The following is a 22,630-nucleotide window of genomic DNA, read 5'->3' as shown; positions in this document are numbered from 1 at the left end:
AAAGTTTCCAACACAAAAAACAATTTTACACAATTTATTCTAAAAAAAACTGTTATACTCATAGTTTTTACACAGAAAAACTCTTATACACAAATATTTCTATAGAAAAAACTGTTATACAAATTTCTGTTTTAGAAATGTCTGTTATACACAATTTTTTATTTAAAAATACTGTTATACACTATGTTATTTACCAATATTTTTCACAAAAGTAACTGTTAACATTTCTTCCTATACAACTACGTATTACACACAGATTCTTATATAAAAAAAAAACGTTATACACAAATTTTTTTATGGAGAAAACTGTTATACCTAAAATGTTATATAAAAAAAGTATTAATCATTAAGATTTCTTCACAAAAAACTGTTATACATAATTTATTCTATTAAAAACTGTTATACTCATAATTTTTACACAGAAAAACACAAATATTTCCATAGAAAACTATTATTCACAAATATTTCTATAGAAAACAAATATTTTTCTATAGAAATTACTGTTATAGACAAAGTTTTCTATAGAAAAAACTGTTATAAATGAATTTTTCTTTAGAAGAAAGTTTTATATACTAAGTTATCTAAAGCTTAAACTATTATACACAAATTTTTTAATAGAAAAAACTATTATACATAAAATTGTTTTTTAAAGTTAAACTGTTATACTCCAAAATTTTCTACAGAAAAGTGTTATACATAGATATACTGTAGAAAAAAAATGTTATACCCTATTTTTTATAAGAAAACTGTTATACGCAATATGTTTCCCTAAAAAAAAACACTTTTTGTATATGAAAAACTGTTATACACCAATTTCTCGTTAGAAAATAACTAATACCTAAAACATTCCATAGTAAAAACTGTTATTCATGTTTTTTTTATTAAAGAAAAGTGTTATACAGGTTTCTTCTTAAAAAAAAAAGACTGTTATACTGAAATTTTTTAATTAATAAAACTTTTTATACTAAATTTTTTATAAAGAAAAAGTGTTATACTCAAGAATTTTTATGGAAAAACCAATTATCCTATAAAAATAGAATTTTTTACTATATAAAAAACTGTTATACACAAAGTATTCCATAAAAAAATATGTTTTATACAAAGGTCTCTATAAAAAAAATGATTATTCTTACATTATTCTATAAAAGAAACTGTTATACAGCATTTATTTTATTATAAACTTAATATTTTCACAGTAAAAAGTTTTATACTTTCAACTTTGTTTTTATATTACAAAAAAATTTACAAAAAAAAAAATCATTATTATTAGTATTCTTTAGATATTTTTGTAAAATTTTCAATCTTATTAAATGGTGTTTTATTTTTTATTAATGATTGAATTATAAATAATAAACGTCCGCTGTAAAATGATTGGTTATGTCTAGCCTTAGACAAGTTTAATTTATAAATTTTTGCAAAATGAACTTGAAGTTTGGTTCTTTAGAGAACTCCCCAAAAAAGAACATGAGAAATAAAAAAAATATATAAAGACTGTGTATCGAATTAAAGCGTTGAGACGAACACAAAGATTGGAACAAACAAAATAAAAAGAAATCTTGCAAAACTTGTTTTACTTTCTTGTTTTATTTGTTTGTATATAGAAAAAGATTGTTTTTAAAGCTTTTAGTAGCTTCTTTGATTTCTTCTGTTTTTTTTCATACAAACAACGTTCTTTTTTCGATTTTGTTTAAGAATTTAAATTGAACTTAAGTAGTGTATAAGTGGTTTAGTAAGATGAATGGAAAAAACAGAAGAAAAAGCTAAACACAAGATGCTATAGAGTAAGAAAAAAGAAAAGATTAATTTAAGAAAAGTACTTGGGTTTTGGCAGGCAAAGTAAACAGTGATCAGATGGGGGTATCTTCTTTTAAATAAATAAATTATTAGAAAAAGAATGTTTGAAAGTATGTGAAGAGTTGCTATTATTTTAGAGGTGTCTAATGAGCTGTAGCCTGAGGTTAGTTTGAAATAAAAAAAAAAAAAACTTTTTTTCTTAAAGATATAAAATTTTCAAAAGTTTTTTTGTTAAAAAAGTAAGTAAGAACAAATCGAACTTTAAATATAAGAAAATTGAGGTTACAGAGTGTTTAAAACATATTTATGAAAGAAATTGTATAGAAAATATAAAATACCAAACTGTTATACAAACATTTTCTATAAAAAAACTGTTATATACCAATATTTCTATAGAAAAAACACTGCTTAAAATTAAATTCTCTAAAGACAAAACTGTTATACACATATATTTCTAAAGAAAACTTTATTTTTTTATATGAAAAACTGAATTGAACTAGAATGGAACTAGAACTGAACTGGAACTTAACTAGAACTGAAATAAAACTGAACTAGAACTGAACTAGAACTGAACTAAAACTGAACTAGAACTGAATTAGAACTGAACTAGCACTGAACTAGAACTGAACTAGAACTGTACTAGAACTGAACTAGAACTGAACTAGAACTGAACTAGAACTGAACTAGAACTGAACTAGAAATGAACTAGAACTGAACCAGAACTGAACTAGAACTGAACTAGAACTGAACTAGAACTGAACTAGAACTGAACTAGAACTGAACTAGAACTGAACTGAACTGAACTAGAACTGAACTAGAACTGAACTAGAACTGAACTAGAACTGAACTAGAACTGAACTAGAACTGAAACTAGAACTGAACTAGAACTAGAACTAGAACTGAACTAGAACTACTAGAACTGAACTAGAACTGAACTAGAAATGAACTAGAACTGAACTAGAAACTGAACTAGAACTGAACTGAACTGAACTAGAACTGAACTAGAAATGAACTAGAACTGAACTAGAACTGAACTAGAACTGAACTAGAACTGAACTAGAAACTGAACTAGAACTGAACTAGAACTGAACTAGAACTGAACTAGAACTGAACTAGAACTGAACTAGAACTGAACTAGAACTGAACTAGAACTGAACTAGAACTGAACTAGAACTGAACTAGAACTGAACTAGAACTGAACTAGAACTGAACTAGAACTGAACTAGAACTGAACTAGAACTGAACTAGAACTGAACTAGAACTGAACTAGAACTGAACTAGAACTGAACTAGAACTGAACTAGAACTGAACTAGAACTGAACTAGAACTGAACTAGAACTGAACTAGAACTGAACTAGAACTGAACTAGAACTGAACTAGAACTGAACTAGAACTGAACTAGAACTGAACTAGAACTGAACTAGAACTGAACTAGAACTGAACTAGAACTGAACTAGAACTGAACTAGAACTGAACTAGAACTGAACTAGAACTGAACTAGAACTGAACTAGAACTGAACTAGAACTGAACTAGAACTGAACTAGAACTGAACTAGAAACTGAACTAGAACTGAACTAGAACTGAACTAGAACTGAACTAGAAACTGAACTAGAACTGAACTAGAACTGAACTAGAACTGAACTAGAACTGAACTAGAACTGAACTAGAACTGAACTAGAACTGAACTAGAACTGAACTAGAACTGAACTAGAACTGAACTAGAACTGAACTAGAACTGAACTAGAACTGAACTAGAACTGAACTAGAACTGAACTAGAACTGAACTAGAACTGAACTAGAACTGAACTAGAACTGAACTAGAACTGAACTAGAACTGAACTAGAACTGAACTAGAACTGAACTAGAACTGAACTAGAACTGAACTAGAACTGAACTAGAACTGAACTAGAACTGAACTAGAACTGAACAAGAACTGAACTAGAACTGAACTAGAACTGAACTAAGAACTAGAACTGAACTAGAACTGAACTAGAACTGAACTAGAACTGAACTAGAACTGAACTAGAACTGAACTAAAACTGAACTAGAACTGAACTAGAACTGAACTAGAACTGAACTAGAACTGAACTAGAACTGAACTAGAACTGAACTAGAACTGAACTAGAACTGAACTGAACTAGAACTGAACTGGAACTTAACTAGAACTGAAATAAAACTGAACTAGAACTGAACTAGAACTGAACTAGAACTGAACTAGAACTGAACTAGAACTGAACTGAACTGAACTAGAACTGAACTAGAACTGAACTAAACTGAACTAGAACTGAACTAGAACTGAACTAGAACTGAACTAGAACTGAACTAGAACTGAACTAGAACTGAACTAGAACTGAACTAGAACTGAACTAGAACTGAACTAGAACTGAACTAGAACTGAACTAGAACTGAACTAGAACTGAACTAGAACTGAACTAGAACTGAACTAGAACTGAACTAGAACTGAACTAGAACTGAACTAGAACTGAACTAGAACTGAACTAGAACTGAACTAGAACTGAACTAGAACTGAACTAGAACTGAACTAGAACTGAACTAGAACTGAACTAGAACTGAACTAGAACTGAACTAGAACTGAACTAGAACTGAACTAGAACTGAACTAGAACTGAACTAGAACTGAACTAGAACTGAACTAGAACTGAACTAGAACTGAACTAGAACTGAACTAGAACTGAACTAGAACTGAACTAGAACTGATCTAGAGCAGTACTAGAACGGAACTAGACACAAATATTATATATAAAAAACTGTTATACATCCTCTCAAAACGCTCTATATTGTTTTTTTTTTTTTTTGAGAAATGTCACTAAAACCGACTTGTTCCAAACACTAATATAACAAGATTTCCATGAAAAAATCGTATTTTTATAAAAAAAAAATCCCTTAAAGACACAGTTTTCTTAAACTTAATAGATTATTTTATAATAAATCACTTTGCTTACCTTTCTTTATTCCTTTTAAACGTTTCTAATAACTTCTTAGATGTTCAGCCGTTGTTACACACCAAACTAAATATTTAAACATTAAGAAAACACTTCAAATTTGCCAAAAATTTGCTAATATTTCAATATAATCATTAAAAAAATCTTTAAAAACTCTTAAAACCTTCCACTATAAACAAAAATACAGGTGGCAACTTTTTACTACAGCAAACAACAAAAAAAAAAACCCAATTAAAAGAAAAACAACAAGAAAACCACTTAAAGAGAGTGAGAGCAGGCAAGAGAACGAAAAAAACACACACACAAAACTAAATAAAACTATGACAAGAAGGCAAAAAATTTATGAAGTAAACAAGAAAAAATCTCCAAAAATCAAGTAAGAATTTAACAAATGAAAAGAAATTTAATAAAAATTATTTATGTTCTATTATTAAACAAATGTTTTGCAAGAAAAACCTTTATTGAACAATTTTTTTCACTTTTGTTTTACGTTTTGCATTTTCTCAGCTGCTTCTTCTTCTAGAAAAGAAAAAATAAAATTTTCTTGCTTTTTTTTTCTTCCAGTTGTTGTTTCTTTCCACCTTTTTTTTCTTATAAAAAATTAAAGCAAAATATTAGCAAATTTTTATTTGGCAAATAAATTATTAAACAATTTTTCTTTTCAATTTCTACACTAACAAAAACATTAATTATTTCTTGTTAAACACTTTTACTTTATTATATTGCCTTACGTTCTATAATTTTTTGTATCTTTTTTTTTCTACACTTTCGTTGTATGTGGTTGTTTTATTATAAAATTATTTTTTTCTTCTTTTTTTATACCTTTTGGAAGCCTTTTTTTCTAGGGATAGGTAACGATTTATTCACTTTTATTTGTAGGCTTTTGTTATTAAAAAATTATTTTTGCTTTTAAGAAAATTTATTTGATTTTTTATTAACACACACTCACTAAAATAGAAGAAATTAAATAAAAAATCACTCCGACGCTTTGTGAAATTCAACGTTTTTTGACAAATCGATCTACTCAACTGAGAAATATTTGTTGTATTTTCTGCCACACACTGTCAAACAACTCTGTCATTTTTCGCACCAAAAACCAATTCGCCTCAACGCTGTCAATACACTTAAATGCAACTCTGTTTAGAGAAACGACTCTGTTAATGACAGGGTGGGTAGGTTAGAAGAATATTAGTCCATTTTTATGGTCAAAAAGTACTAAAGCAAAAAAATGTTTGAAGAAAAACTTTTTAATTTCCTTTACTTACTCTTACTCTTTTCCACTTTTACTTACAAAGTCGATCATTCAGCTTTTTTTACTTTTCAACTTTTATAAAGTCGATTATGACAATTAGAACTGAATTAGAACTAAACTAGAACTGAACTAAAGAACAAAAACAGAACTAGAACAGAACTAAAACAGAACTAAAACAGAACTAAAACAGAACTGGAACAGAACTAGAACAGAACTAGAACAGAACTTGAACAGAACTAGAACAGAATTAGAACAGAACTAGAACAGAACTAGAACAGAACTAGAACAGAACTAGAACAGAACTTGAACAGAACTAGAACAGAATTAGAACAGAACTAGAACAGAACTAGAACAGAACTAGAACAGAACTAGAACAGAACTAGAACAGAACTAGACAGAACTAGAACAGAACTAGAACAGAACTAGAACAGAACTAGAACAGAACTAGAACAGAACTAGAACAGAACTAGAACAGAACTAGAACAGAACTAGAACAGAACTAGAACAGAACTAGAACAGAACTAGAACAGAACTAGAACAGAACTAGAACAGAACTAGAACAGAACTAGAACAGAACTAGATCAGAACTAGAACAGAACTAGAACAGAACTTGAACAGAACTAGAACAGAATTAGAACAGAAACTAGAACAGAACTAGAACAGAACTAGAACAGAACTAGAACAGAACTAGAACAGAACTTGAACAGAACTAGAACAGAACTAGAACAGAATTAGAACAGAACTAGAACAGAATTAGAACAGAACTAGAACAGAACTAGAACAGAACTAAACAGAACTAGAACAGAACTAGAACAGAACTATAACAGAACTAGAACAGAACTAGAACAGAACTAGAACAGAACTAGAACAGAACTAGAACAGAACTAGAACAGAACTAGAACAGAACTAGAACAGAACTAGAACAGAACTAGAACAGAACTTGAACAGAACTAGAACAGAACTAGAACAGAACTAGAACAGAACTAGAACAGAACTTGAACAGAACTAGAACAGAACTAGAACAGAATTAGAACAGAACTAGAACAGAACTAGAACAGAACTAGAACAGAACTAGAACAGAACTAGAACAGAACTAGAACAGAACTAGAACAGAACTAGAACAGAACTAGAACAGAACTTGAACAGAACTAGAACAGAACTAGAACAGAATTAGAACAGAACTAGAACAGAACTAGAACAGAACTAGAACAGAACTAGAACATAACTAGAACAGAACTAGAACAGAACTAGAACAGAACTAGAACAGAACTAGAACAGAACTAGAACAGAACTAGAACAGAACTAGAACAGAACTAGAACAGAACAGAACTAGAACAGAACTAGAACAGAACTAGAACAGAACTAGAACAGAACTAGAACAGAACTAGAACAGAACTAGAACAGAACTAGAACAGAACTAGAACAGAACTAGAACAAAACTAGAACGGTACTAGACAAAACTAGGCTGAGCAAAAACTACGTTAAACTTTTTAATTTAGCTTTTACTTTTAAATGAATAACATTATCACCCTTATATGAGTACTGCAATATCATAATGACAGTCTGCATTATCAACCAAACACTGCTTTAACTTCGCCGCAAATGTCAACAAATGTAATTAGACGTCTCTTTATGTCAAGTAAAATGCAAGTATTTTACCGCCTTTTAACATGTCTACATCGTTCTCTAGTGTCTCTGTTAGTAATTGCATTAAAATGTTAAATTAAGTGTTTAAATGTTTAACATTTGATGTGAAAAGTGTTAATAAATGTATAGTGCTAAATGTTTTAATGGGTTTTGTTGAAATTTCAAAGTTTTTAAAGAAATATAATGTAAGCAAAAATTTGCAATGTCAGCAGCCTCAGGTGCGTGAGTGTTAGTTGGTTTGTGGAGCACCCCTGTATACATGCAAGCCGGCAAGTGGTTGTTAGGTAGTGTGAGTGTAAATTTTGGTAAATTGCAGTAAAGGGTTGCCGGCTTGTGCGGTAAAAGTGTTTTTAAAGGGGAAGTAAAGGAAATAAAGAAAAATTGGGGAAATGTGTAAAAATTAAGATAAAATTAATGAAAATGAAAAAATAAGTAAAAGAAAGAAATTTAATTAAAAATAAAATAAAAAAGTATAAAATAAATAAAATAGTATAAAATAAAAAAAAAAAATAAAATCAGTCTGAATAAAGTGGTAAAATAAAATCCATCAATATAAAATTTCAAATGTAACGCTTCGATGTCCTTTTCGTTTTGTTAATGGGTATGTATGTTAATTTAATTAAATTTTTATATTGGTACCTGATTGATTAGTTATCATATTTTAAATGTAGACTTTTTTCGACCAGAAAGTCGCTTGCAGTTTCAGTCAGACGACAATTTCAAACTTTGTTAAACAAATTTTAAATTTTAAGAAAATCTGCATGGATCTCCTATGGACAATAAAGGAGGGAATAAAATAGTTCAGAAATTAGGTCGATATCTCTAACATATTAGCAGTACCTGAGATATGAATTTTTATATAGAACTTTTTGAGAATATATAATTCAAGATAATAAGAAACATACATCTGAAACTTTAGTAAAATCGAATAATGTTAACCCATAAACTGTGAAGGTCAAACTCAACCTACGCAATATGGGAAATTTTCTTCAAACTCTAGTGAATAATTGTTTTTTAGGCGTTTGAAATGAAACTTAGGAAAAATATAGTCCTAAATTTATAATGAAATCGAAAAAATTGTAATTAACCTTTAAACGTAAATATATTTTTATAATTATATTATATGTCCGTAATATATGAACAAATTATTCATTGCCTTTTTGCTAGAAAATGACGGGATAAAAATACATTAAAAATAGCTCAATTGGTTTCAAAAGTTTTTACTAACCTTTTTGTTGGTTACCACATCACATTTGTCAACACTTTTTATTAAAACATTTATTAATACATACATATGTATGTATGCAGTAAATTTTTTAAACTTCATTTAATATTTTATTACAATTCTTATTCAATTAACAGAATTACCAGAGGACTATGTTAGCGATTATACAGCCGCCAAAATGTAACATTTCTTTGACAACGAATATATTACTTTATGTTGATAATAACGGCGAAGTTAAAAATGTGCAAGTGTGTTAATGCAGTAAACTAAACAGGCAATGCAGTTACTTAGGGTGTAGTAATATAACTATATTATATGATAATGCAGTACAAATAGCGCAAAAAAACCTATCTTGTTGGCAATACAGTAAAGAAATAGAACTAAACTAGAATTGAACAAGAATTGAACTAGAACTGAACTAGAACTGAACTAGAACTGAACTAGAACTGAACTAGAACTGAACTAGAACTGAACTAGAACTGAACTAGTACTGAACTAGAACTGAACTAGAACTGAACTAGAACTAAACTAGAACTGAACTAGAACTGAACTAGAACTGAACTAGAACTGAACTAGAACAGAACTAGAACTGAACTAGAACTGAACTAGAACTGAACTAGAAATGAACTAGAACTGAACTAGAACTAACTAGAACTGAACTAGAACAGAACTAGAACTGAACTAGAACTGAACTAGAACTGAACTAGACTGAACTAGAACTGAACTAGAACTGAACTAGAACTAGAACTGAACTAGAACTAGAACTGAACTGAACTAGAACTGAACTAGAACTAGAACTGAACTAGAACTAGAACTAGAACTAGAACTGAACTAGAACTAGAACTGAACTAGAACTAGAACTGAACTAGAACTAGAACTGAACTAGAACTAGAACTGAACTAGAACTGAACTAGAACTGAACTAGAACTGAACTAGAACTGAACTGAACTAGAACTGAACTAGAACTGAACTAGAACTGAACTAGAACTGAACTAGAACTGAACTAGAACTGAACTAGAACTGAACTAGAACTGAACTAGAACTGAACTAGAACTGAACTAGAACTGAACTAGAACTGAACTAGAACTGAACTAGAACTGAACTAGAACTGAACTGAACTAGAACTGAACTAGAACCGAACTAGAACTGAACTAGAACTGAACTAGAACTGAACTAGAACTGAACTAGAACTGAACTAGAACTGAACTAGAACTGAACTAGAACTGAACTAGAACTGAACTAGAACTGAACTAGAACTGAACTAGAACTGAACTAGAACTGAACTAGAACTGAACTAGAACTGAACTAGAACTGAACTAGAACTGAACTAGAACTGAACTAGAACTGAACTAGACTGAACTAGAACTGAACTAGAACTGAACTAGAACTGAACTAGAACTGACTATAACTGAATAGAACTGAACTAGAACTGAACTAGAACTGAACTAGAACTGAACTAGAACTGAACTAGAACTGAACTAGAACTGAACTAGAACTGAACTAGAACTGAACTAGAACTGAACTAGAACTGAACTAGAACTGAACTAGAACTGAACTAGAACTGAACTAGAACTGAACTAGAACTGAACTAGAACTGAACTAGAACTGAACCAGAACTGACCTAGAAACTGAACTAGAACTGAACTAGAAACTGAACTAGAACTGAACTAGAACTGAACTAGAACTGAACTAGAACTGAACTAGAACTGAACTAGAACTGAACTAGAACTGAACTAGAACTGAACTAGAACTGAACTAGAACTGAACTAGAACTGAACTAGAACTGAACTAGAACTGAACTAGAACTGAACTAGAACTGAAGAACTGAACTAGACTGAACTACAACTGAACTACAACTGAACTAGAACTGAACTAGAACTGAACTACAACTGAACTACAACTGAACTACAACTGAACTACAACTGAACTAGAACTGAACTAGAACTGAACTAGAACTGAACTAGAACTGAACTAGAACTGAACTAGAACTGAACTAGAACTGAACTAGAACTGAACTAGAACTGAACTAGAACTGAACTAGAACTGAACTAGAACTGAACTAGAACTGAACTAGAACTGAACTAGAACTGAACTAGAACTGAACTAGAACTGAACTAGAACTGAACTAGAACTGAACTAGAACTGAACTAGAACTGAACTAGAACTGAACTAGAACTGAACTAGAACAGAACTAGAACTGAACTAGAACTAGAACTGAACTAGAACTGAAAGAACTGAACAAGAACTGAACAAGAACTGAACAAGAACTGAACTAGAACTGAACTAGAACTGAACTAGAACTGAACTAGAACTGAACTAGAACTGAACTAGAACTAACTAGAACTACTAGAACTACTAGAACAGAACTAGAACAGAACTAGAACAGAACTAGAACAGAACTAGAACAGAACTAGAACAGAACTAGAACAGAACTAGAACAGAACTAGAACTGAACTAGAACTGAACTAGAACTGAACTAGAACTGAACTAGAACTGAACTAGAACTGAACTAGAACTGAACTAGAACTGAACTAGAACTAGAACTGAACTAGAACTAGAACTGAACTAGAACTGAACTAGAACTGAACTAGAACTGTACTAGAACTGAACTAGAACTGAACTAGAACTAAACTAGAACTGAACTAGAACTGAACTAGAACTGAACTAGAACTGAACTAGAACTGAACTAGAACTGAACTAGAACTGAGCTAGAACTGAACTAGAACTGAACTAGAACAGAACTAGAACAGAACTAGACGAACTAGAACAGAACTAGAACAGAACTAGAACAGAACTAGAACAGAATGAACTAGAACAGAACTAGAACAGAACTAGAACAGAACTAGAACAGAACTAGAACAGAACTAGAACAGAACTAGAACAGAACTAGAACAGAACTAGAACAGAACTAGAACAGAACTAGAACAGAACTAGAACAGAACTAGAACAGAACTAGAACAGAACTAGAAAGAACTAGAACAGAACTAGAACAGAACTAGAACAGAACTAGAACAGAACTAGAACAGAACTAGAACAGAACTAGAACAGAACTAGAACAGAACTAGAACAGAACTTAGAACAGAACTAGAACAGAACTAGAACAGAACTAGAACAGAACTAGAACAGAACTAGAACAGAACTAGAACAGAACTAGAACAGAACTAGAACAGAACTAGAACAGAACTAGAACAGAACTAGAACAGAACTAGAACAGAACTAGAACAGAACTAGAACAGAACTAGAACAGAACTAGAACAGAACTAGAACAGAACTAGAACAGAACTAGAACAGAACTAGAACAGAACTAGAACAGAACTAGAACTAGAACAGAACTAGAACAGAACTAGAACAGAACTGAACAGAACTAGAACAGAACAGACAAACTAGAACAGAACTAGAACAGAACTAGAACAGAACTAGAACAGAACTAGAACAGAACTAGAACAGAACTAGAACAGAACTAGAACAGAACTAGAACGGTACTAGACAAAACTAGGCTGAACAAAAACTACGTAAAAGTTGTTAATTTAACTGTTATTTTAAATGAATAACTCTATTACCCTTATATGAGTACTGCAATATCATAATGATAGTCTGCATTATCACTCAAACACTGCTTTAACTTCGCCGCAAATGTCAACAAATGTAAATAAGACGTCACCGTCTGTCAAGTAAATGCAAGTATTTTACCGCCTTTTAACATGTCTACATCGTTCTCTAGTGTCTCTGTTAGTAATTGCATTAAAATGTTAAATTAAGTGTTTAAATGTTTAACATTTGATGTGAAAAGTGTTAATAAATGTATAGTGCTAAATGTTTTAATGGGTTTTGTTGAAATTTCAAAGTTTTTAAAGAAATATAATGTAAGCAAAAATTTGCAATGTCAGCAGCATCAGGTGCGTTAGTGTTAGTTGGTTTGTGGAGCACCCCTGTATACATGCAAGCCGGCAAGTGGTTTTTGGATAGTGTGAGTGTAAATTTTGGTAAATTGCAGTAGAGGGTTGCCGGCTTGCGTGGTAAAAGTGTGTTTACAGGGGAAGTAAAGAAAAATTGGGGAAATGTGTAAAAATTAAGTTAAAATTAATGGAAATAAAGCAAAAATAAATAAAAATAATGAAATTTAATTAAAAATCAAATAGAAAAGTATAAAATAAATAAAAAAGAAGAAAATAAATAAAAATAAAGAAAATAAATGGAAAAATTGAAAAAAAAAATAAAATAAATCTTTTTATAAAGTAGTAAAAAAATCCATCAAAATAAAATTTCAAATGTAACGCTTCGATGTCCTTTTCGTTTTGTTAATAGGTATGTATATTATAGTTAAATTAAATTTTTAGATAAGTAACTGATTGATTTGATAACATTTTATTAAATTTTATTAAAAGAATGTTTAAAAACAGATGGAATATAATAATCCTCTTTGTATGGATGGAATATAATCCTCTTTGTAATCAGTGCACTGATATCACTGCAGTGGTGGCATCTGACGATAACTCATTTTGTTAAATTATCTTTATTAAAGACACATTTCTGTTTATTGGAGACACAAACCATAATGTCAATTTCACTTAAATAATTTTTAAACACCCTGTTCATACATTTGATATAAAAAAATAATACATATTTGTTATTGTAATAAAAAAACAACAGTTGTTAAAACAAATTTTGTTTAAGAAATTTCCATTTGTAAAACTTTCTTTCTCTCAGTTTTTCATAAAATGTATCTTTTATCCATTTCTATAAAAATTTTTTAGACACGTTTCAATTGGTATGCAAACATGTAAAAAAATCCTTACACTTTTCTTTTGTTCCTCTAATAACGCTCAATTCAACTGATTTTATTTTATTCATTTTCCTTTTCTTTTAATTTTATGACTACAAATCGCCGTTGATTTTCATTTTTTCCGCTCACAAACCAATAAACATTAAAATTGCTAAAATTGATTTTTAAAGTTAATCATATTGTATGTATTGGAATTTGTATTTTTAAAACAATCTTACAAACATTAGATGTATTTTTACATTTTGTTTTAATTTCCCGCTTGAGTGTAAGTAGAGTTAGTAAAAAAACAATAATACACCTTTTTTTTATGATTCTTTTCCTTTATTGTTGTTGTTTCAGCTGAACATTAAAATACAAACTTAAATGTTTATGAGCCATTACAAAGAAATTCACGTTGTAATGTTGAAAGCCATAAAAGAGCCAGGTAAAGGTAAAAGAAAGAATAAAAGACAGAGTGCAAATAAAAATATAGACTAGACTATAGACTAGACTATAGACTAGACTATAGACTAGACTATAGACTAGACTATAGACTATAGACTAGACTATAGACTAGACTATAGATAGACTATAGACTAGACTATAGACTAGACTATAGACTAGACTATAGACTAGATATAGACTAGACTATAGACTAGACTATAGACTAGACTATAGACTAGACTATAGACTAGACTATAGACTAGACTATAGACTAGACTATAGACTAGACTATAGACTAGACTATGACTAGACTATAGACTAGACTATAGACTAGACTATAGACTAGACTATAGACTAGACTATAGACTAGACTATAGACTAGACTATAGACTAGACTATAGACTAGACTATAGACTAGACTATAGACTAGACTATAGACTAGACTATAGACTAGACTATAGACTAGACTATAGACTAGACTATAGACTAGACTATAGACTAGACTATAGACTAGACTAGAGACTAGATATAGACTAGACTATAGACAGACTATAGACTAGACTATAGACTAGACATAGACTAGACTATAGACTAGACTATAGACTAGACTATAGACTAGACTATAGACTAGACTATAGACTAGACTATAGACTAGACTATAGACTAGACTATAGACTAGAATATAGACTAGACTATAGACTAGACTATAGACTAGACTATAGACTAGACTATAGACTAGACTATAGACTAGACTATAGACTAGACTATAGACTAGACTATAGACTATAGACTAGACTATAGACTAGACTATAGACTAGACTATAGACTAGACTATAGACTAGACTATAGACTAGACTATAGACTAGACTATAGACTAGACTATAGACTAGACTATAGACTAGACTATAGACTAGACTATAGACTAGACTATAGACTAGACTATAGACTAGACTATAGACTAGACTATAGACTAGACTATAGACTAGACTATAGACTAGACTATAGACTAGACTATAGACTAGACTATAGACTAGACTATAGACTAGACTATAGACTAGACTATAGACTAGACTATAGACTAGACTATAGACTAGACTATAGACTAGACTATAGACTAGACTATAGACTAGAGATAGACTAGACTATAGACTAGACTATAGACTAGACTATAGACTAGACTATAGACTAGACTATATAGACTAGACTAGACTATAGACTAGACTATAGACTAGACTATAGACTAGACTATAGACTAGACTATAGACTAGACTATAGACTAGACTATAGACTAGACTATGACTAGACTATAGACTAGACTATAGACTAGACTATAAACTAGACTATAGACTAGACTATAGACTAGACTATAGACTAGACTATAGACTAGACTATAGACTAGACTATAGACTAGACTATGACTAGACTATAGACTAGACTATAGACTAGACTATAGACTAGACTATAGACTAGACTATAGACTAGACTATAGACTAGACTATAGACTAGACTATAGACTAGACTATAGACTAGACTATAGACTAGACTATAGACTAGACTATAGACTAGACTAGAGACTAGACTATAGACTAGACTATAGACTAGACTATAGACTAGACTATAGACTAGACTAGACTAGACTATAGACTAGACTATAGACTAGACTATAGACTAGACTATAGACTAGACTATAGACTAGACTATAGACTAGACTATAGACTAGACTATAGACTAGACTATAGACTAGACTATAGACTAGACTATAGACTAGACTATAGACTAGACTATAGACTAGACTATAGACTAGACTATAGACTAGACTATAGACTAGATATAGACTAGACTATAGACTAGACTATAGACTAGACTATAGACTAGACTATAGACTAGACTATAGACTAGACTATAGACTAGACTATAGACTAGACTATAGACTAGACTATAGACTAGACTATAGACTAGACTATAGACTAGACTATAGATAGACTAGACTAGACTATAGACTAGACTATAGACTAGACTATAGACTAGACTATAGACTAGACTATAGACTAGACTATAGACTAGACTATAGACTAGACTATAGACTAGACTATAGACTAGACTATAGACTAGACTATAGACTAGACTATAGACTAGACTATAGACTAGACTATAGACTAGACTATAGACTAGACTATAGAAGCTACTAGACTATAGACTAGACTATAGACTAGACTATAGACTAGACTATAGACTAGACTATAGACTAGACTATAGACTAGACTATAGACTAGACTATAGACTAGACTATAGACTAGACTATAGACTAGACTATAGACTAGACTATAGACTAGACTATAGACTAGACTATAGACTAGACTATAGACTAGACTATAGACTAGACTATAGACTAGACTAAGACTAGACTATAGACTAGACTATAGACTAGACTATAGACTAGACTATAGACTAGACTATAGACTAGACTATAGACTAGACTATAGACTAGACTATAGACTAGACTATAGACTAGACTATAGACTAGACTATAGACTAGACTATAGACAGACTATAGGACTATAGACTAGACTATAGACTAGACTATAGACTAGACTATAGACTAGACTATAGACTAGACTATAGACTAGACTATAGACAAGACTATAGACTAGACTATAGACTAGACTATAGACTAGACTGTAGACTAGATTATAGACTAGACTATAGACTAGACTATAGACTAGACTATAGACTAGACTATAGACTAGACTATAGACTTTTAACAAACTTTTCTCATTAATTGAATTAATATTATTCATACGTCTTGTAGATTTCTTTTTTTCAGAAAAATTACTTATTTACTGCCAATTTTTAAAATCATATTTTAATATAAAATATCCAAATACCATAAAATTGTGATTTATATCTAGAGATTAAATAAATTTTTGTCATAAAAATATAATAAGCATTTCGCTTTACTTAGAATACAATTTAATTTTTTTTAACTACAGTTAAAATTTTATAACTTTTCTTTGTTTTTCTTAAACCAAGAACAGCAGCAAAAAATCATTTTTCTTTTATAGTCTTATTTGTTTCTAAAAATATTGTTTTTCTTTCATTTGTTATTTGAGAACAACAACACAATAATAATAACAAGACTTTGTGTAATAATCATCAACATAATTTTACATTTTTGTTTACATTTTATTGATTTTTTTTTGCTTATTTATTCCAAATAAAATTTATACATTTTTTTATGTGTATATTTATATTTATTTGTCTCAAAATCACAGGAATTTTTATATCAAAAAATGTATATTTTTTTGTTCATTTATTTTTAAGTACTTGTCTTAGTAAAGCTCTCTCTCTCTCTAGTCGTCAGCTTAAATATAAATATATAGACAATATTTTGTGGTTGATTTAAAACAGTGACAACAATAACGTATAAGTAGTACGAGTCAGTCGCTGCTAGTATCTGGAATATTTAATAATAAATCAAATTGCCATAAAAATTGTAATTGTCATAAAAAGAACCGAAAAGTAAAGGAAATATTTCTCTTGATTTTTGTTTAAGCCATATAAAAGAAAAATTGCTTGTATTTAGATTGTGGAAATCTCTAATGACTGTGATGATGAGTAGACAATGATGGTATATAATTGGCAAACATAAAACGAAGGAAACATTAAATTTTTATGACAATTTTTTCCAAAGCGTAGAAATTTAGTTTTATGGGCCACTGGCTAATAATACCTACATATACAAATGGAAAATATACATATGTATTCCTTTGGACATACATATGTATATATTTTGCACTATTTCATTTAAGATTTAAAAAAGATAATTTAAGAAAGTTTTGGAATTCAACAAATTAAATCTAATTTAGGAAGTCACAAAATCTGTCTATATTTTCCCTGTTTCCAGGTCTTTGTCTATGTCCAAGTCTGTGTCTATATCTAGACTCTATGTGTCTATATCTAGACTCTATGTGTCTATATATACATATCTATATTTCTGTCTATATACTATAGTCTGGAAATTAGACTATAGTGTGGTTTATATAAAAGACTATAGTTTGGACTATGGAATAGACTACATTGTGGATTATATTACAGATTACAGTATAGACTACAGTCTGGACTATAGAATAGAATACAGTCTGGACTATGGAATAGACTATAGTCTGAACTATAGAATAGACTATCGAATAGACTATAGTCTGGACTATTTATTTACACAGCTAGAGCAGCAATAGTCTGAACTATAGAATAGACTATAGTCTAGAATATAAAATAGACTATAATCTGGATGATAGAATAGACTATAGACTGAACTATAGAATAGACTATAGTCTGGACAATAGAATAGACTATAGTCTGGACTATGGAATAGATTATTGTCTAGACTATAGAATAGACTATAGTCTGGACTATAGAATAGACTATAGTCTCGACTATAGAATAGACTATAGTCTGGACTATAGAATAGACTATAGTCTGGACTATAGAATAGACTATAGACTATAGTGTGGGCTATATAATAGACTATAGTCTTGGCTACAGAATAAACTATAGTCTGGACTATAGAATAGACTAAAGTCTGGACTATAAAATAGACTATAATCTGGATTATAGAATATACTAAAGCCTGGACTATAGAATAGTCTATAGTCTGGACTATAGAATAGACTATAGTCTGGACTATAGAATAAACTAAAGTCTGGAATATAGAATAGACTATAGTCTGGACTATAGAATAGAATATAGTCTGGACTATAGAATAGACTATAGTCTGGACTATAGAATAGACTATCGTCTGGACTATAGAATATACTATAGTCTGGACTACAGAATAGACTATAGTCTGAACTATAGAATAGACTATAGTTCGTACTAAAGAACTGACTACAGTCTGGACTTAAGAACTGAACTACAGGATAGACAATAGTCTGCACTTTAGAATATACTATAGTCTGGACAATAGCATAGACTATAGGTTGGACTTTGGAATATATTATTGTCTGGACTGTATAATAGACTATAGTCTGGAATATAGAATAGACTATAGTCTGGACTATGGAATAGACTATAGTCTGGACTATAGAATAGACTATAGTCTGGACTATAGAATATACTATGGAATAGACTATAGTCTGGACTATATAATAGACTATAGTTTGGACTATAGAATAGACTATAGTATGGACTATAGAATAGACAATAGTCTGGACTATATAATAGACTATAGTCTGGACTATATAATAGACTATAGTTTGGACTATAGAATAGACTAAAGTCTGGACTATAGAATAGACTAAAGTCTGGACTATAGAATAGACTAAAGTCTGGACTATAGAATAGACTATAGTCTGGACTATAGAATAGACTAAAGTCTGGACTATAGAATAGACTATAGTCTGGACTATAGAATATACTATGGAATAGACTATAGTCTGGACTATATAATAGACTATAGTTTGGACTATAGAATAGACTATAGTATGGACTATAGAATAGACAATAGTCTGGACTATTTAATAGACTATAGTCTGGACTATATAATAGACTATAGTCTGGACTATAGAATAGACTAAAGTCTGGACTATAGAATAGACTAAAGTCTGGACTATAGAATAGACAATAGTCTGGACTATATAATAGGCTATAGTTTGGACTATATAATAGACTATAGTCTGGACTATAGAATATACTATGGAATAGACTATAGTCTGGACTATATAATAGACTATAGTTTGGACTATAGAATAGACTATAGTATGGACTATAGAATAGACAATAGTCTGGACTGTATAATAGACTATAGTCTGGACTATATAATGGACTATAGTCTGGACTATAGAATAGACTAAAGTCTGGACTATAGAATAGACTATAGTCTGGACTATATAATAGACTATAGTCTGGACTATATAATAGACTATATTCTGGACTATAGAATAGACTAAAGTCCCGACTATAGAATAGATTATAGTCTGGACTATAGAATAGACTAAAGTCTGGACTATAGAATAGACTATAGTCTGGACTATAGAATAGACTATAGTCTGGACTATAGAATATACTATGGAATAGACTATAGTCTGGACTATATAATAGACTATAGTTTGGACTATAGAATAGACTATAGTATGGACTATAGAATAGACAATAGTCTGGACTATATAATAGACTATAGTCTGGACTATATAATAGACTATAGTCTGGACTATAGAATAGACTAAAGTCTGGACTATAGAATAGACTATAGTCTGGACTATAGAATAGACTATAGTCTGGACTATAGAATAGACTATAGTCTGGACCTTAGTATATACTATATTCTGGACTATAGAATATGTTATAGTCTGGACTATAAATTAGACTATTATCTGTACTATAGAATAGACTATATTCTGGACTATAGAATAGAGTATAGTCTGGACTATGGAATAAACTATAGTCTTTATAGTCTGAACTATAGAATAGACAATAAAATAGACTATAGTCCGGACTATATAATAGACTATAGTTTGTACTATAGAATAGACTATAGTATGGACTATAGAATAGACCATAGTCTGGACTATAGAATAGACTAAGGTCTGGGCTATAGAATAGACTATAGTCTGGACTATGGAATAGACTATAGTCTGGAGTACAGACTATAACCTGACCTTAATGTATACTATATTGTGGACTTAAGAATAGACTATAGTCTGGACTATAGAATAGACTATAGTTTGGAGTGTGGAATAGACATTAGTCTGGACTATAGAATATACTATAGTCTGAACTATAGAATAGACTATAGTCTGAACTATAGCATAGACTAGGGTCTGGACTATAGCATATACTGTGGTCTTGACTATAATATAGACTATAGTCTGGACTATAGAATATTGAATAGACTATAGTCTGGACTGTAGTACTGATTTTAGTCTGGACCACAGAATATAACATAGACTATTTTTATTTCTCTTCCTCTACGTATGTCTCTGTCTGCATCTATTATCTCCCTGAGACTAACTCTATAACTCTGTCACTATCTACATTCTCGTTAATGTGCAAATATTTTTCCAAATTTCATACATTACGAAAATAATATCCTCGCAGTTAGATTGATATTTAAATTGTCTTCGCTTAATAATCTCTTTTATTATTCAATATCCGTTTGAGAGAAAAGTGCATTTTTAAATTTCATACAACTTCCACTCCATTTTACCGGGAATTACAGTCATCATTAGCTCATCATTTCAAGCAACACATAAATTACCAGCATACGCACATATAGACGGTGCAGAATGCATTTATTTTTCTACATACACATGCTGCAAGATTCTATGCAAATTGATACAATTTTCCTGGCAATTGCAATGCAATTGAAAAAAAAATGAAATTTTGTTGAAAATCATAGAAAAAAATTCTATGAATTGAAATTACTTAACATGTTAAACAGTAAGCTGGTGCAAAAAGGCAACAAAACTAAGGTGATTCTTATGAAATTAAACCAATTTTCATAAAATATTTCCTAAATTTTAATTTCACTTTTTTTCGCAAATTTCTTTTTTTTCCATATGTCACAAATTCTTTCTTTAAATCATTTAATTCCTCGCTGACATCCTCTGTGATTTAAAAACAATATTATTGTAATAAAATTTCCAATTGTAAGGATTTCCTTCGTTTCTACTCTTTTGGCACTTTATCGCTTTAACTATTTTACAAAATCTAGAGCATTTTAATAAAACATTTTCAATTTACGAGTTGTGCTGTTAAAATTGAATATTTTCATACAGGGATTTCGCAAAGTAGAAATGAAAAAGCAACAGTAATAATGAAAATGTTATAAAATAAAATCAAATGAAAAAATAAAATAAAAATAAAATCTCCCTCAAATCGCACTTAAAATGAAGAAAACAAAAATGAAAGAAACTCTCACATATAAAATAAAACATTTTACGTTTTTATTACACACCAAATGCAATTTCATAGAAAATAAAATAGTTTTTTTTTTACTACAATTCACAACGACAAGTAGTTACTACGCTAGTTGGGAAGGTCACTATGGGGCTTAGTTTATAAAACATAAACAAATCTAACTGAAATTTTTTACTTTTAAAATTATTTTTGGAAAAAGGTTGACAGAGAATTAACCTTTTTATGTAGTTGTTACAAAACCAATTTTCCAAAAATAAATATTTTTGTACACCAAACCATTGTGCACTCCACGAGGGCAGTCAGAGAACTTCTTAAAAATAACAAACTAGCAAGGACTGTAAAACAAACAGACTATTTTCGACTATAGAATAAACTATAGAATAGACTACAGTCTGGACAATAGAATAGACTACAGTCTGGACTATAGAATAGACTATAGTCTGGACTATAGAATAGACTATAGCCTGGACTATAGTCTGGATTATAGAATAGACTGTAGTCTGGATTATAGAATAGACTATAGTCTGGACTATAGAATAGACTATAGTCTTGACTAGAGAATAGACTATAGAAAAGGCTATAGCCTGGACAATAGAATATACTATAGAATAGAATAGAATAGAATAGAA

General features: G+C 30.2%; 1 protein-coding gene across 6 annotated transcripts in view; it reads right to left on the bottom strand.

Annotated features, from left to right (window-relative positions):
• LOC119602316 (protein split ends) overlaps positions 1-5,802 on the bottom strand; it is a 149,495-nt gene extending 143,693 nt beyond the window's left edge. For 3 of the 6 annotated variants that reach the window (XM_037953748.1, XM_037953753.1, XM_037953754.1), the window contains exons 1-2: positions 5,580-5,802; positions 4,758-4,823 (exon numbers count right to left, since the gene is read on the bottom strand). The gene's annotated coding sequence lies outside the window, so the exon portion shown is untranslated. Of the gene's footprint in view, positions 1-4,757; positions 4,824-5,435; positions 5,455-5,488 lie in introns of those variants that run through there. The other 3 variants (XM_037953750.1, XM_037953752.1, XM_037953751.1) reach the window with 3 other exon arrangements.
• Between the last annotated feature and the right edge of the window lie 16,828 nt (positions 5,803-22,630).

The sequence above is a fragment of the Lucilia sericata genome, unplaced genomic scaffold, assembly GCF_015586225.1.
Source record: "Lucilia sericata isolate MDLA Ls3-8-SP2 unplaced genomic scaffold, ASM1558622v1 Contig000222F_arrow, whole genome shotgun sequence".
In the NCBI taxonomy this organism is placed as follows: Eukaryota; Metazoa; Arthropoda; class Insecta; order Diptera; family Calliphoridae; genus Lucilia; species Lucilia sericata.
This window is presented reverse-complemented; position numbering and strand designations above follow the sequence as displayed.